The sequence below is a fragment of the Pinus tabuliformis genome, chromosome 4_2, assembly GCF_031772625.1.
Source record: "Pinus tabuliformis cultivar Carrire ecotype Pingquan chromosome 4_2, CPIR1, whole genome shotgun sequence".
Classification (NCBI taxonomy): domain Eukaryota; kingdom Viridiplantae; phylum Streptophyta; class Pinopsida; order Pinales; family Pinaceae; genus Pinus; species Pinus tabuliformis.
In genome coordinates, this window is record NC_142304.1 from 115096700 (window position 1) to 115113260 (window position 16561).

General features: G+C 37.8%; 1 protein-coding gene across 1 annotated transcript in view; it reads left to right on the plus strand.

Annotated features, from left to right (window-relative positions):
- LOC149168523 (aminodeoxychorismate synthase, chloroplastic-like) overlaps nt 1–16561 on the plus strand; it is a 318992-nt gene that overhangs the window by 83863 nt on the left and 218568 nt on the right. The window lies entirely within an intron of this gene.

Sequence of the window (16561 nt, forward strand, 5' to 3'; positions counted from 1 at the left end):
GACAAATTAATTGGTGTGGAATTTAGTCTCAATCAAGTTAAAAATTTAAATATCATGAACAATTTTAGATTTAATATCCTAACCATGTCATCATGGTTTTATCCAGCCACAACGTGCTTCGGAGTTAATCTGAATCTGAATTTTCTAGTTCTCCAATCTGTTACCATCCTCAATGGAGACATTGGAACCCTGAGCAAGATGACACGCACGCATCGAGAAATGGCCCAATTATTTTCATTTTTACCATCATAAATGATACAAATCGAAATGGAATCGAGTTACCAAAAAAAATGAAAGTGAAAATTAGGAACTATATATATAAAAGCAGAGTGAAAATAAATATGTTACAAAATAGAAAAGAATGTAGAGTATATCTTTAATAGTTAAAGTAAATATAAAAAGCCATGAGGGCATAAATAAACAATAAACTAATGTATACTCTATGGTAATTGAAGAGATAAGGAGAATCATAAATAACAAGGTCAAGGAAAGTGAAGAAAAAGAAAGCAACCATCAAATAAAAATATATATATGTGTGTGTGTGTGGAAATAGGGAGTAATGTTAACAAATAACACTAGTTGCAAAGTGGGGAACTATAAAAGTGAAGTAAAAGTCGAATAAGCTACAAGATAGCAGTACCTAAGTTACCAGGATTCGGATACGGATACAGATACGGATCCGGATCCGGATACGGATCCGTTGCATTTTTGAAAAGGCAGGATCCGGATACGAGGAGGATACGGCAAGTACAAAAATATATAATAATATTTTTTAAAATTTTAGAAAATACATTTGATGTTTAAAATCAAAACCATTCATGAATCACAACATTAGAACTAAAATTATTAGATAATTTATGAATTTGAACACTGAAATGATGAAATTTAAAAACTAACAAACAAATAAACATATAAATATTAATGCTAACATATTGATATAATTGTTAAAATAAAGTTATTACATAAAATATATATTTTTTAATTTATAAAAATTAAAAAAAAAATTGATTTTTAACAACCTAACATAAAGTTATATAAGTTATGATTTATAAAAATAAAAAATTTAAAATAAAATTTATTAAACATAAATATATTGATTTAAAATAAATAAATTAAAATAACTTTATTATATATATTAACATCCAAATAAACTTTTTAATTAAATCAGAAATCTTTATATTATAAACTTATTTAAAAAACATATTGATTTAAAATAAATAAATTAAAATAATTTTATTATACATATATATTAACCTCAAAATAAACTTTTTAATTAAACCAGAAATCTTTATATTGAAAGGTTGTTAACAAAACTTGAAGCATATTTTTATTGAAATCTTTATCTATATATATACGGGAAGATGGTATTAAAAAACTTCACCCGTAATCTTAATAAAATCTTTATATATATATGCCAGATGGTATTAAAAAGCATATATAATATATAATATATATATATATATCAATCAGATAGTATTAAAAATTATGATATGTAAATAAATTAAAATAACTTTATTATATATATATATATATATCAATCATATGGTATTAAAAACTATGATACGTAAATAAATTAAAATAACTTTATTATATATATATTAACATCAAAATAAACCAAAAAGCATATACTATGATACGTAAATAAATTAAAATAACTTTATCATATATATATTAACATCAAAACCTTTTAATTAAAATCGGAAATCTTTATATTAAAAGTTTGATTTAAAATAACTTTATTATTCATATATATAAATATCAAAACCTTTTAATTAAAATCGGAAATCTTTATATTAAAAGTTTGATTTAAAATAACTTTATTATTCATATATATAAATCAAAGATCTTTATGATTGAAAGTTAAATAAACTTTTTTATTAAATCAGAGATCTTTATATTGAAAATATAAAGGTTATTAAAAAAATGTTGACGCATAATTTTATTGAAATCTATATATATATATAAAAGCCGGCAGATGGTATTAAAAAACCACGCGTAATTTTATTTAAATCTTTATATATACGCAGGCAGATAGACGCTGGCAGATAGTCATTAACTAACTCACTAACTAACTGACCGTACACGGATCCTAGCGTATCCGTATCCGTACCAGTTTCGGATTCGGGGATCCGCGGTTCCACCTCTTGCCTTCAGCGGATCCGGTAACGTAGAGCAGTACAGAAGGGTGTCTAAAGGGCTTATAATATGATAATTGATACATGAAAGATAGCTGAAGTGATTGTTGTATAGGGAAAACTTGATACAAAATGATAAGGATAATGAGCATTAATACATAAAGAATATAAGATTTATTAGCAATATCATTATAGGAAAAGTGTATAAAACTTTATTTTATCTTTACTTTATTAACCATATTCTCGAGACTGTCATTTTTGAAATTTTCCATAGCTATGAAAAGATACATAGGAGTATGTTATTTCAATTATTATGGTTTATTATGTATGTTTACTTAAATCTGCATGTATTGTTGATTTATGGATGCCCACATGAATTATGTTAGGATGAAATTTCTACATATGATGTTTTACTTATGAGCATGTGTGACTTTGATAAAAAAAAAAAAAAAAAAAAAAAAAAAAAACCATAGATTTCTTATCATTGATAAAATGGATATAATAATAGTGACCACACTTTACTATTTTGATGTGAAAGTTAATTGTAGGTATATCAGCTAGACATAGCCAAGTATGTCATATAAACTTAAAATATATACCACAGGTATCAACAAAATATAAAATACTAGGAAAGGGTTATTTGAATATATTTAATTATGAATATATCAATGCATATGTTATGATGTGTGGACAAGTATTTATGTTGCAGATGTTTTCATCACTCTGAGACGCTATACAAGCTCTGGTTAAATCCCGATACCAACCCAACCACGTGATGACAAAACTTCCAAGAACAATTGAAGCTCAATCAGGTTCCGTGATAGGGTGTTCACCTTGATCCAACTAGGAGGGGTGGAGGTGTTGCCCACCGTTTATCCTCCAAAACCTGGAGTCATGGGAGGACTGTGCAAGTTACGCTCCCCTAGACGTGTGATGATGACTGCCGGATGCCTACAAAAAAATATATAGGTCGATACAATCGACGCTATCACCCTTGAGGTTTATGAATGGTTAGATCGGTATAGCCGATGCCATGGCATAATTCAGTAGAGGACGGATAGGATGGGAGTGGAAGAGATTAGGAAGGATAGGATGATTATAGAATAGCTTGGGAACTCTATTGGGGCAGAGCATGAATGTTCAAAATAAATTTTAAAATTCTTTTCATTACAAATAAGTATTCAATCGCGGAACACAATCCTTACATGATTATACTAAACACTAAAGTAATTACCGATATACTATATAAACTCTAACTTCGGGACGAAGTGTTTTGAAGGAGGGGTGTATGTAACGACCCATTTCAACTTACAAGTAACATAAAAATATTAGCATGTATACGAGGCATGCATATGATAGCTACATATGCATGCATTGCATGCACTGCGCTAGTATGCATACTAACTTATTATGAAAATTCCCAAGTAGGAGAAAAAATGAATTAATTATTGAAAGCACTGTAGTAGTATTCATACCAATTTAATTATATGAAGTGTTTATGTATGGGAAATAAATTAAATAGTAAAATAATTAATTAATACCTTATTTATAATATATTAATTTATTTTCATTAATAACATTTTAATTAAATAATAAATAAATAAAGGTTAATCAACTTATCCTTTGGCATGTCATGTTAAGTACTTTTAAAAAAGATCCTCTTTCCAAGTCGGTTGAAGCGATAAAGATCAAAATACCATTTATTATATATTTAAATAAAAATATAATTTAATGTACAATAAAGACAACCGACTAGAGTGATGGGAATTTAAAAGGATAAGGACAAGGTTGATTGGAGGAAAAAAGGGTGGGATTTCTTCGGAGGGAAGGATCCTTTCCTATATAAGAAAATCTAAGAGGAGAAGGTGGGGGGATGATTAGATGGAGATTGCGGGATGGAAATTTGGGAAGGAAGCAAACGAAGAATCTGGGAGAGGAATGTGAGATAACGAATGATTGAGACCTGAATGATTGAGACCTGTTCTTGGAAGTTTTGGGCACGGGGGCCAAAAGGTTTCACTTTTGAAGCCTTTTGGGTTTGGGGTCCGGAACGATCGATCCCAGACAGGCTGGGAGGAAATTGGTTGGTTTGGTATCCGGAGAACAACATCATCCAACATCATCCAGGAACCGACACCAACTCAGAAAAACCAGGTAAGTATATACATCTAATTTGATTTGTTTAGTCATAAAATTGGAAGGTATATTCTGTACATTCTGCTAGAAATGAAATTTTATGAAATTGTAAATACAGTATGTTAGAAATGAATTTAAATAGGAATGAATTTAAATGGACAGGCATATAATGTTAGAAATATTTGTAAATTATAATACCAGTCTTTACAGATTTCCCTTACCCAGAATGGACGACATGATGGATTGTCTTAGCGGAGCAGCTTATTTTACGAAGATTGATCTGAAGAGTGGTTATCATCAGATCAGGATTAGAGAAGGAGATGAGTGGAAGACAGCTTTCAAGACCAATGAAGGGCTGTACGAATGGCTGGTCATGCCATTTGGATTAAGCAACGCTCCTAGTACCTTTATGAGATTGATGAATGAGATGTTAAAGGAATTTATTGGCAAGTTCGTGATAGTTTACCTTGATGATATCTTAATTTTCAGCAGAACGAAAGGAGAGCATCTTCAACATGTTCGAAGGGTGTTAGAGAAGTTACAACAGAACAAACTGCTGATAAACTTAAAGAAATGCACTTTCCTGTAGAAGGAGCTGGTCTATCTGGGGTTTGTAGTTGCAGAAAATGAATTGAAGATGGACCCAGAAAAGATTGCAGCAATTATAAATTGGCCATCACCGAAGAGCTTATTTGAGGTACGTAGTTTTCACGGACTGGCAAGTTTTTATCGGAAATTTATTAGGAATTTTAGTGAAATCTGCGCGCCGATGCTAGAGACCATCAAAAAGGCCAGTCAGCCTTTTTGTTGGACCAAGGCGGCAGAAGACAGTTTTCAGCTTTTGAAGCGGAAGATTACGGAGAGGCCAATCTTGAGGCTGCCCGATTTTAATAAACTCTTTCAGGTTCGGTGTGATGCAAGTGGAACAGCTATTGGCGCTGTGCTCAGTCAGGAAGACAGACCAGTGGCATTTTTTAGTGAAAAACTAAATGAGAGCCGACAGAAATACTCCTCGTATGACAAGGAATTTTATGCCGTGGTCCAAGCTTTAAAACATTGGAGGCACTACCTGCTGGGCAATGAGTTCGTATTATTTTCTGATAATTCGGCATTACAATATGTAATGCAGCAGCACAAGTTAAACCATAAGCACGCCAAATGGGTAGAATACTTGCAGAGTTTCACTTTCGTGTTAAAACACATAAGTGGGCAAGCCAACAAAGTGGCAGATGCCTTGAGCAGAAGAGCTTTGCTCTTACAGGAAAGTAGCATACAGGTGATGGGATTCGAACATCTGAAGGATTTGTACCAAACCGACACAGATTTCAAGGAAGCTTTTGAGGCCTGCCAAAATCCCGTGTTGAGGAATGCAAGCCCATGGTTAGACTATAATTTACAGGAAGGATTATTGTTCACAAGTGGGCAGTTATGTATTCCGGACTGTGCAATGAGGGAGAATATTGTACGGGAGAAGCATAGTGGTGGATTAGCGGGACATTTTGGCATCAACAAAACTTTGGAGCAACTCGGACTTTTTTATTATTGGCCTAAGATGAGCAGGGATGTACAAAGATATGTAAACAGGTGTAAAGTCTGCCAACTGGCGAAAGGACACAGTTAGAATACTGGACTTTACACACCACTACCTGTTCCAAGCAGGCCATGGGACTCAGTCAGCATTGACTTTGTCCTAGGACTGCCTAGAACGCAGAGCGGATATGATTCAGTAATGGTGGTGGTAGATAGATTTTAAAAAATGGCTCATTTTATTCCTTGTCGGAAAACTAGTGACGCCACATATGTGGCACACCTGTTTTTCACAGAGGTTGTTTTAATACATGGCCTACCCTGATCTATCGTTTCAGACAGGGATGTAAAATTCACAGGACACTTTTGGTGCACCCTGTGGAAAAAGTTGGGCACGCAATTGAATTTCAGCTCTGCGTAGCATCCGCAGACTGATGGACAGACGGAAGTGGTGAACAGGAGTTTGGGGAATTTATTACGGAGTTTAACTGGAGAAAATTCACGGTTATGGGATCGAGCTCTCGCTCAGGCAGAATTCACTTATAACGATTTGCCCAATCGTAGCACCGGACATAGCCCATTCCAGATTTTGTATGGCATGCATCCTCGGGGAATACATGAACTGCGAGATTTGGGAAAGTTGGAACGGAGAAGCGCGGATGGGGAAGACTTTGCCGAAGCAATGAGCGAACTTCATGAAAAGGTCAAATTAAGATTGCAGGACAACGTACAGAAATATAAGCAGCAAGCAGATGCAAAGCGAAGAGAAGTGCAATTTAATGTTGGGGATGAGGTTCTTGCGCACCTGCGTAGGGAACGGTTTCCTAAGGGCACATATAATAAACTAAAATATAAGAAAATTGGTCCATGCAAGATCTTACGTAAATTTTTAGCCAACGCTTACGAGATTCAGCTGCCACCTGACATGGGCATATCACCTATTTTCAATGTGGCGGACCAAGTTCCCATATAATGCCCAAGCAGAGGATGATAGTGTGGTATGGCTAGAACGAGACACCCAATTTGGAGACAGTTCTTGGAAGAAGCAATTGCCTTCGGCTCAGTCCCATGAGATTGAAGGGATCCTCAGTACCCAGGTAGCCAAGAAGACACGTAGGACAGCTCATGGCTCGACGCGGCGCAGATACAGAAGGCTGGCTATTCGGTGGAGGAACTCATGGAACGGAGCCATGAATTTCTTTTACCCCGGGAGCCTGATGCAGGAGCATCTGGCTAACAGGGCAAAGACAGAAGCAAGGTTGACATGGTTTCTGAAAAGGACAGAGAACACAGTTCGCTGGATGGATAGTATATCTGTCTTTATTTTATTTTGCTTTTTTTTCTTTTTTATTAAAGTTGCCTAAGAATAATGTAATGACTTTTAATTAGGAGCAGTAGTAGTTAGTTAGAATCGTTTGTTTCCAGACAGTTATATTATTGTTGTAAAAGCATGAAAAGAAGTGTGCTAGCCAGTTATGAAAAAGTTCCACATAAGACACAACTGATGTAACCAACAAAACAAACCAACAGCAGTTACAAAACTGTTTGAAAACAGTGCTACTAAAGGGGAGAAACAAGCCCATTACAGGGTTCCACTGTGTATGAAAATAAACAGAGAGAGTAATATAAACATTCTGTGCACACACAATCCTACAGTGTCCTCAATGGTTGTATAACTTTGCTAATAATTTATTATATGAATACTGTCGAATGTACTGCTATAGGTTCTGGACCCAGAGAAGAAGATAAAGCAGTTGGACGACAAGTAACAGCACGAATCAATATAACCAGATAATTAAAAGACCTCGTAACAGGTATGTGAAAATTACAAACGCAAGTCTAATCTATTCCATCATTAAATTCATATGGTTACAATAATACAGTCGCCCATATTCATCATACATTTACATACTGTCCAAAGTAGAAGACTGGACTTAATTCACAGTCGTGGGTAGTCAACCCTAACAGCAAACAGAAGCCAATTCTCGTAGGACTCAGAACCATAGCCAACGTCGTGCCCAACGACCAAAGAAAGCTAAGTACAGATAGAGAGCAGCCTAAGGCCATCAAACAAATTTCAGCCAATAAAGTCGAAACACCCATACAATCAAGCTACCAAACAATAGAGAAGCTACCCGTGTTTGCCCGAACAGCTGAGAGCTCAAGCACCGAAACCCTCGAACGGTTTCACCTGCAAGAGAGCGACCAAGAGTGGTTAGGCTCCAAGTAATAGTACCAACAAAGCTAAAAAGAGACTGAAGAGAACGAGAAGCGAACCATAATGGCACCATACCTGCCCGGCGAACCATAGCCACCAGTCTACCACGAGGGCAGTTACAAAACTGTTTGAAAACAGTGCTACTAAAGGGGAGAAACAAGCCCATTACAGGGTTCCACTATGTATGAAAATAAACAGAGGGAGTAATATAAACATTCTGTGCACACACAATCCTACAGTGTCCTCAATGGTTGTATAACTTTGCTAATAATTTATTATATGAATACTGTCGAATGTACTGCTACAGGTTCTGGACCTAGAGAAGAAGATAAAGCAGTTGGACGACAAGTAACAGCACGAATCAATATAACCAGATAATTAAAAGACCTCGTAACAGGTATGTGAAAATTACAAACGCAAGTCTAATCTATTCCATCATTAAATTCATATGGTTACAATAATACAGTCGCCCATATTCATCATACATTTACATACTGTCCAAAGTAGAAGACTGGACTTAATTCACAGTCGTGGGTAGTCAACCCTAGCAGCAAACAAAAGCCAATTCCTGTAGGACTCAGAACCATAGCCAACGTCGCACCCAACGACCAAAGAAAGCTAAGTACAGATAGAGAGCAGCCTAAGGCTAGCAAACAAAGTTCAGCCAATAAAGTCGAAACACCCATACAATCAAGCTACCAAACAACAGAGAAGCTACCCGTGTTTGCCCGAACAGCTGAGAGCTCAAACACCGAAACCCTCGAACGGTTTCACCTGCAAGAGAGCGACCAAGAGTGGTTAGGCTCCAAGTAATAGTACCAACAAAGCTAAAAAGAGACTGAAGAGAACGAGAAGCGAACCATAATGGCACCATACCTGCCCGGCGAACCATAGCCACCAGTCTACCACGAGGTGACCCTCCTGCTCACGAAGGAGCTGAGACATTAGATACAGGTAAAGGAGGATTGCAAATATCCGGCATAGAACAAATACTTACCGGACGAGTTGGAAGAGAACCCAACGAGAACGCCGCTAGCGGATTGCCGAAGTCTGTGGAAAAGCTGAACCAATTCTGAAAGAAATATCAAGAATTACACAACTATCGTATAACTTAAACCCTCACGATATACAGACAACAACGCACAGAGGCGGGAACCACTAACAGAGAAACTGTAACCGCTCACGAGACACAGACAGCAACACACAGAGGCGGGGACCCTTAAAAGTAAAAACCCCAATTCACAGTAACAACCAGCATGCAAGCCGAAGAATAGAGTCATGCGAAACTTACCAGAGCCTTAATAAATCGCCGGAAGAACAGAAGCATTCCAGGCCGGGAGCTAAACGACCGAAGTCGAGAAGGCAACCAGGAGCTCACAACTAGCAAACCGGGCAGTCAAGCCTCAGAAAACCACAACCAAAACCACCGAAGCTGCAGAGCTCGCAGAGCAAATGACCGGGAGAAACAACAAGAATCAAATGAGCGCGAAGGAGTAAAAACCCCAAACCTGGGTGGGTTCGTAGAATCCCGAGGAGGGACAGGTGTTCAATGGGTAGGCAATCAGGGTACAAATCACCGTAACCCAAAATCAATACAGCGCAGATTACAAATCAACCAACACAAATATCCAAAATCCATTTTATTATTATATTCATTACGGTTACATAACACATCAGCGCATTGACGGCGGGACCACGTGGGCTGGCCCCATCAAATTGGTTTCGTCTGAGCCGGAGGTTGTATTGGACATAGACTAGATCATTTAACCGTTTTTGATCCAAACGGTTTCTCTTCTTTGTGTGAATCCTCTCAAAGACAGACCAATTGCGCTCACACCCAGTAGCATTGCAAGTTTGACTCAAAATACGAATTGCAAACTTTTGCAATTTAGGACAATGGCCACCAAAAGCCTCCCACCATTGTGTTGCAAAAAACATAGGAGTGTAATGAGTTAGCTCAACAAAATTACAAATTATATCCAACTTTCAAATTATAAACGATTTAACAAAATTTAAAAAAAAGTTAAACTATTAAGAATTTGAAAATTGAAATTTTTGTTTACTTGGCTCATCTGCTTCTCTTGCAATCTTTGCTAGGTTTTTCCCAAGGGTACCCGAGGCATTGCTGAAGGTCATGACCTGTCGGTGTACCTCCAGCTGATTAGACTCCAATGGGATCATGCGATCAATGCAGTAAATCAGTCCATCTCTGACCTGCCCCCTCAAAGCTCTTGACTCAGCTTTATAATGATACAGTGGGTTCAAAAAATACCCAGCTACATGTATAGGGCGAGGGAGTTGATTGTTCCATCTTTCATCAATGATTGTCCAAATGGGCCCATACTTAGCCACTCTATCCCTGTATGCCCTCTTTATTTGCTCCTTTGCTTAATCCATAGCTTCATAAATGAAGCCCATACCCAATCTTTTTCCCCATCCACCAACCTCAACACCTTAACCAGTGGCTCAGCAAGCTTCACAATCTCTGCTGCCTTTCTCCAAAAAGTTTCTTCATTAACTTTCTTTTTCAATTCTTTGCCTTCCAGTTTGTGAGACCAATTGCTTTGATTCCATTCATCACTGGAAAACATCTTTTGCAAGTTTCTATTTTGGGAAAGCATAGATTGCAATGTCAAAAAATGAGTAGCAAATCTAGTGATGGCAGGCCTAATAATATCCCTGCCCCCACTGTGTTTCCTCATGAGGCTCAAAATCCATGAATGATTGTAGATAAATTTTGTTATGCTTTTGGCATGATCTACAGTGTTTTTGACCCAATTTAATTTTCCGATATCCTTAAGCGCATGAGGTCTATGCAATGTGCAACACATGGGGTCCAAAAGATGGTCTTGTATTTTTCCTCTAACAGTTTACCAGCAAGAACATAGAGGCATTATCTGTGGTGACTTGAACAACATTAGCCACCCCCACCTCCTCAAAAACCTGATCCAATAGTTGAAACAACAATTGCCCATCTTTTACCTTATTAGATGCATCAACTGATTTTAAAAACATGGTTCCCTATGGGCAGAAGATAAGAAAGTTTATGATGGTACGGTTTATATGATCAGTCCATCCATCTGACATGATGGTACATCCTGTTCTTGCCCATGAGTCCTTGAAATCTTTCAAATACTCATTAATGGAGGCAATTTCTTTCTGCAAACGATACCCCCTTAGCTCATGCATAGTAGGGCCTTTGAAGCCTTTTCCAGCAGCATGTATGGCATCAAACATAGGCTCATAATATGGTGAACGAGAAGCATTGAAGGGGATATCAACATCATACCACCATCTAGCTATGTAATCACAAGCAGTCTCCCTCAATTCTTTCTTCCAATGGTCATCTAAAGTGGGCTGCATTTGACTTTTACTAGCTTGAGGACCATGTGCATCTGATGGAGAGGAGGGAGTGAAATAACTTTTGATAGTCATATCACCCTTTTTCATTCTACCCTTTCCCTTATCTTGAACAGAACCAAAAGAGGGAGGAACATATCGGAAAGGGTTGGATGCATCAGTATGAGGGATAGAGGAAGAACCCTCAAGATCATAATGGGGGTTGGTAGCTATCATTTTTTGTATCTCCCTTTTCCTCCCAATTTCAGCCTCTAACTCTTTTTGCCTAGCCTTATCTTCTTTAAACTTCTCAAAGCTGGCAAACAATTCCTTCCTAATCTCCCCAGTTTCTGGTGAGGTACATGGAGTAATTTGGCCTCTAATCCCCGCCAAGTGTTGTTTCAGCTTATTAATGCCCCCAAGACCTTCCTTAATTTTCTTTTGGCAAAATTTGCAATGCATTTGACTATCAACCATTTCAACATATGCCCAAGCAGGATCTTTCACTCTAGGTGCCATTTTTTGACTAGGAAATGAAAGCAAACAATCTAAAAATGAAAAAAAAAAAACATTGATTCAATGTTCATTTCTTTCTCAAAAAACGCTCTTCAGGATTTCTAGATATGCACCTAAAATTTAATAAGCAAAAACAGATTTGTACAAGTGAAAAAAAATACCTCCAGGCACAAACTGCCTTCTCAAGCTTGCTCCAAGAAATCAACTCCTCAATGCTGCTCCAAATGGCTGCCCAAGAAGCTCCTCACTCCAGCTACAATGCTTGCCCAAGGCTCCTCATTGTTGCTCCAAAAACAAACTCAAGAACTGCTCACTAACTCTCACTGAAATTCTCACTCAAATGAATGAGATGGCTGTGAGAGAATGAGAGCATTTGAGTGGGTTAAATAGGGTTTGGGAGAGGGGAATGGACCCCAAATAACAACTAACCAATTTATAAAACACCTTGGAGTCCCCAACACTCAACGAAATGTTAAAAATTTAAAAAAATATGAAAAATCGTTGTTTTTATGGGTTATTGGCCGCATTGATTGACCCGGCCGAGTAGATACAGATCTAGCCGAGTTGGCTGAGTTATGAATGACTCGTCTAAGTCATGCTATAACTCGGCCGGGTCAGTCATGACTCGACCTCCTGAACCATTTTATCTGCCGGGTTGCAAATTTTTTTTCGGCTTGGACCAACTCGGCCGAGTCGGATCCGAGCTAGCCGGATCTTAAAACCATGGGACAAACCCTTCCTGGGTTTTTTGGGTTTTTGACAAGGACCTCAGAAATAATTTGGCAAAATTTTCTGGGCAGATTTGAGGGGTCAAACAGGGTCCAAATTCAACCAGCAGCTAGAGGAGCCAAGGTTACTTGGGAGCGGGAGTGGGAGCGACATTTTCAGAAGCTCCCAGTTTGGGAGCGATTCCGAGAGCGTTTTCTACATAATATATATATATATATTTATATTTTTTATATTTTGATGCATATATGTCAACAAAAGCATGTAAAATGATGAATTAGATATAAAAGACATAAAAAACATAGATTGAACCATATAACAACAATCTTCTAAAAGTTATAATCTTCATCAACCATGTCTACAAGTTAGTAACATAGTAATATACAACATATTGAGTCTCATGATTCATCAATCTTAAAGTTTCAAACTTTCAAAATTCAATATATAACATTTATCATCATTGATCACCAAAGTTGTACTTGTAAGCAAGTGTAACCATTACAACAAATAATATCTAACATGAAATTAAATGAAACAACTTTCAACTTTCACGAAGCATCATATTCATAATTCATTACTAATGAGTTATAATTGCCAACTTCAAACTTCAAACTTAAATTAATAAATATGAAAGAGTCAACAGTTATAAAAACTACTAGAAACTAGAAAAGACAAGTAAATCTATTATCTATTGCTAATGCTTGGTCCTCTTGCCGCCACAAGAAATGTCTAATTTTCTAGTCTTGTTGGAAAATTAAGATCTTTGTCATTAATATCACCCTCTAAGCATTAATATCCAGAGGTATCTTTGTCATTACCTCTAGATCTGTATAGGGATCTTTGTCATTAATATCACCCTCTAAGCATTAACATAAGATAGAAAAAGCATAACATGTCAAGTTAAGATTTTGTTTGAGTGATGTGCACATTTTTAGGAGGGTCATGCTAGAGGAGTTCGACAACCAACGTCACTAACATCAAGGTACATAGAGGGATTGGTGCTCTTAATTAAATATGAGTTCCATACCCTAATATGTGACAAACTCCAATGGAAACATTGCAATCTTCCCAATGTTGAAATCCTGAAAAATTGATAAGTCTGTTGGATTTTGAATGAAATGTAAAATTCTACTTTCTCCATATGAAATCCAATGAGGTTGGAACCACTCTCAAATATCCTGAGTCATTCCATGGTAATTAACAATTTAAGTAGAAGGATGAAAATGAATTGAACATTACCTTGGTAATGTCATTTTTACTTTAAGAATTTAACATTGCTATGAATCACATATCAATAGTAGAGCCATAGGCTTGATCCTTAGGCTACCCCACTCAAAACTTATTTGTTTCTTCGAAAAAAATTGCATTTGGAATATTACTGCAATTTTTTTTTGCAAAAAGACTAAATGCTCTTGAAAAACCAGGGAGCGTTTTTTTGTCTGGAGCACGCTACCGACAAGCTCCCGAGTCGCTCCCGCCCGGAGCACGAATTGGGAGTGGGGGCGTGAGGGGGGGGGGGTTTCCCCCGCAACCCTGAGTGGAGCTAGGGGAAATAGGGCCAAATTTCTGAAGTCAAGCATTGGGCAATTTCTTCGTGGGTTATATGGTGGAGAGACCAAGATTAATTTCCCAGAAATTTCTAAGCACCAGAGGGGGCCATAGCAACAGATCCATTTAGCCAACAACGTATTTCTGGGCATGTTCAGCACAGATCTTGAACAACATAGCAACATTTTGGTGGAGGGTATCTTATTTGTCATTTGGGGCTTTGCTAGCTTGCCTTGAGCAAGCCTAGGTGATTTCCTTCCAACACCTTATTGTACACCCATTTTTATTAATAAAAAGAGCTCAGCAACGTAGTTTTTGGTGCAATTTTATGGTCTGAATGTATGTTCACTATTTATTGTGTTTTTGTCTATGTTTGCTTTGCATATTTACTGATAATTTTCCTTAGGGATATTACAGTGGTATCAGAGCCATAATCTTGGCTCAGCCTATGGGAAATATTAGAATCACACAACATGGTTTTAACCTTGAATGAGGTGATTAGGATGCAACAAATGATGATCGATGTGGGGGAGAAGTTGATTCATTCCACAGTTGGGAATCCATACATGATTGCAACTGATGTGGAGTTATTGGGAGCAAATTGGAGGGCATACAAATAAGTGGGTCATGGCATTCAGGCGTACCTCTCTTTTTGGCAATTCTGTGAACTAAGGGGCATGCACAAACCAATGCAGATTTAGTGGGATTTTGTAGGGATGATGAGGAGTATTAAGGAAGAAGATGAAAGAGTAGTTGAAGGGGCCATGGTTGGCAAGGAGACAGTTGAGCATATACCAATTGATGAGGCATCATCCATTGATGAGATGTCGAAAGACAACACCGTTGTTGAGGAGCTGGTAGGTACATAGGCCTCCAGGTCCATGACAGAGTTGCCAGACGACAATCACCCGCAGTTGACTGATGAGAATGTCTTGCATGTTGGGTTGTCTATGGAGGAGCAGTGGAGGCTCATGTCAAGCCCATGCTGGAGGAGGATGTGCAACCATCCTTTGGGCTAGCCATTGATGAGGGGAAACATAGAGACCGCACGTTGGGATTCCAACATAGTTCGCTTAAGAGGCGCATTGACAGGATCTACATCGTTATCAGACCACTCCTACGCATTGGATTGAGAGAGGCGGAGTTGTCTAGACATACCAAAGGGGACGACTAGGTTAGCAGCACTATTGGGTCACATTTGCCCATTGGAGAGAGGGAGACAGAGCTACCTAGTCAGATCTCGTGTGTTGACTTGGATGGCGGGATAAGACGATCATAGTTGCACAAGGTGCAACATCCACATGTCGCGGTTGTTCTATGTGCGAGAGTTCGTGCATTTGATCCCTCTCTTGGGGTTGGATGGCGAGAGATTTTGAGTTGGTACCCTGTGGAGTGGGCTATGGAGATGGTGGTGGACCCGGGTGTAGCTCGACAGGAGCTTCCAGGCACTAGGGATACCGAAAGCCCAGAATGGCATTGGCATCTGGGTGGGACTACCTATCATTTCCCAGGTATGTCAGTTGACTACAACTTGGATGGTGTTGACCTCTACTGGTCAACTACCCATGCAGTACCCCCCCCTTTTGCTAGCAAAAAGGGGCAGCACCTGATCAGCATGTCCGTGCCATCCTGCCATCATCAGCAACTTGATCTTTTTGATTGTAAACCCAGTCTGCATGTATTCATTGTAAATAATCTTAGCAGACATGAGTCATGTATGTAATTTGCCTAGGTGGACCTAACTTTCTGATGATAATCTACGTCCCGGAAGGTTTTTCGTCTCACCGATCCACGGATCGGCAGAGTTTTCCTTCAAACCTGACCCCAAAGCCGGGATGCATTTTGTCATTAGAACTTTAGGAGAATCCTAGTGTGTTGATCTGCTAGATTATAGTTGTGTCGCAGAACTGGGTGATTTGTGAGGGTCTGTATTAAGTGAGTTTGTCCCCTTAAGATGTAAATTTGTAAAAGTCATCATGAAATGTGTCTTGAGGGTTGAAAATGTTTTAAATCCCCTCATGAGTCCTAAGTCCTAGGTCCTAGGTGATGTTTCCGAAGGCTTAGTTCGGTGATCCATAATAAAATGAATTAAAAAATTAAAAAATGAATAAAAATAATAAAATAATAATAAAAAAATTAAAAAATAGAGCAAAAACCCTAACTAATAAAATAATAATATTTTTAGTGAATGCATTTTTTAATAATAAATCGACGGATGAGATCAAGAGATGTCTTGATCCTCATCAACGGTCGAGATCATTTCAGCATGGATCACTCAAACTAGCCGTTGGAGACATTTCTTTTAAGTAGGGTGCTAGGGGTCATTTTCAGATGATTCGATCTGTGAGTCAGATACTGAAGAAGCTCTCTTGTAAATCTGTTTCTGGTTAATAAAAGAAGACTTTGGGGTCCATAT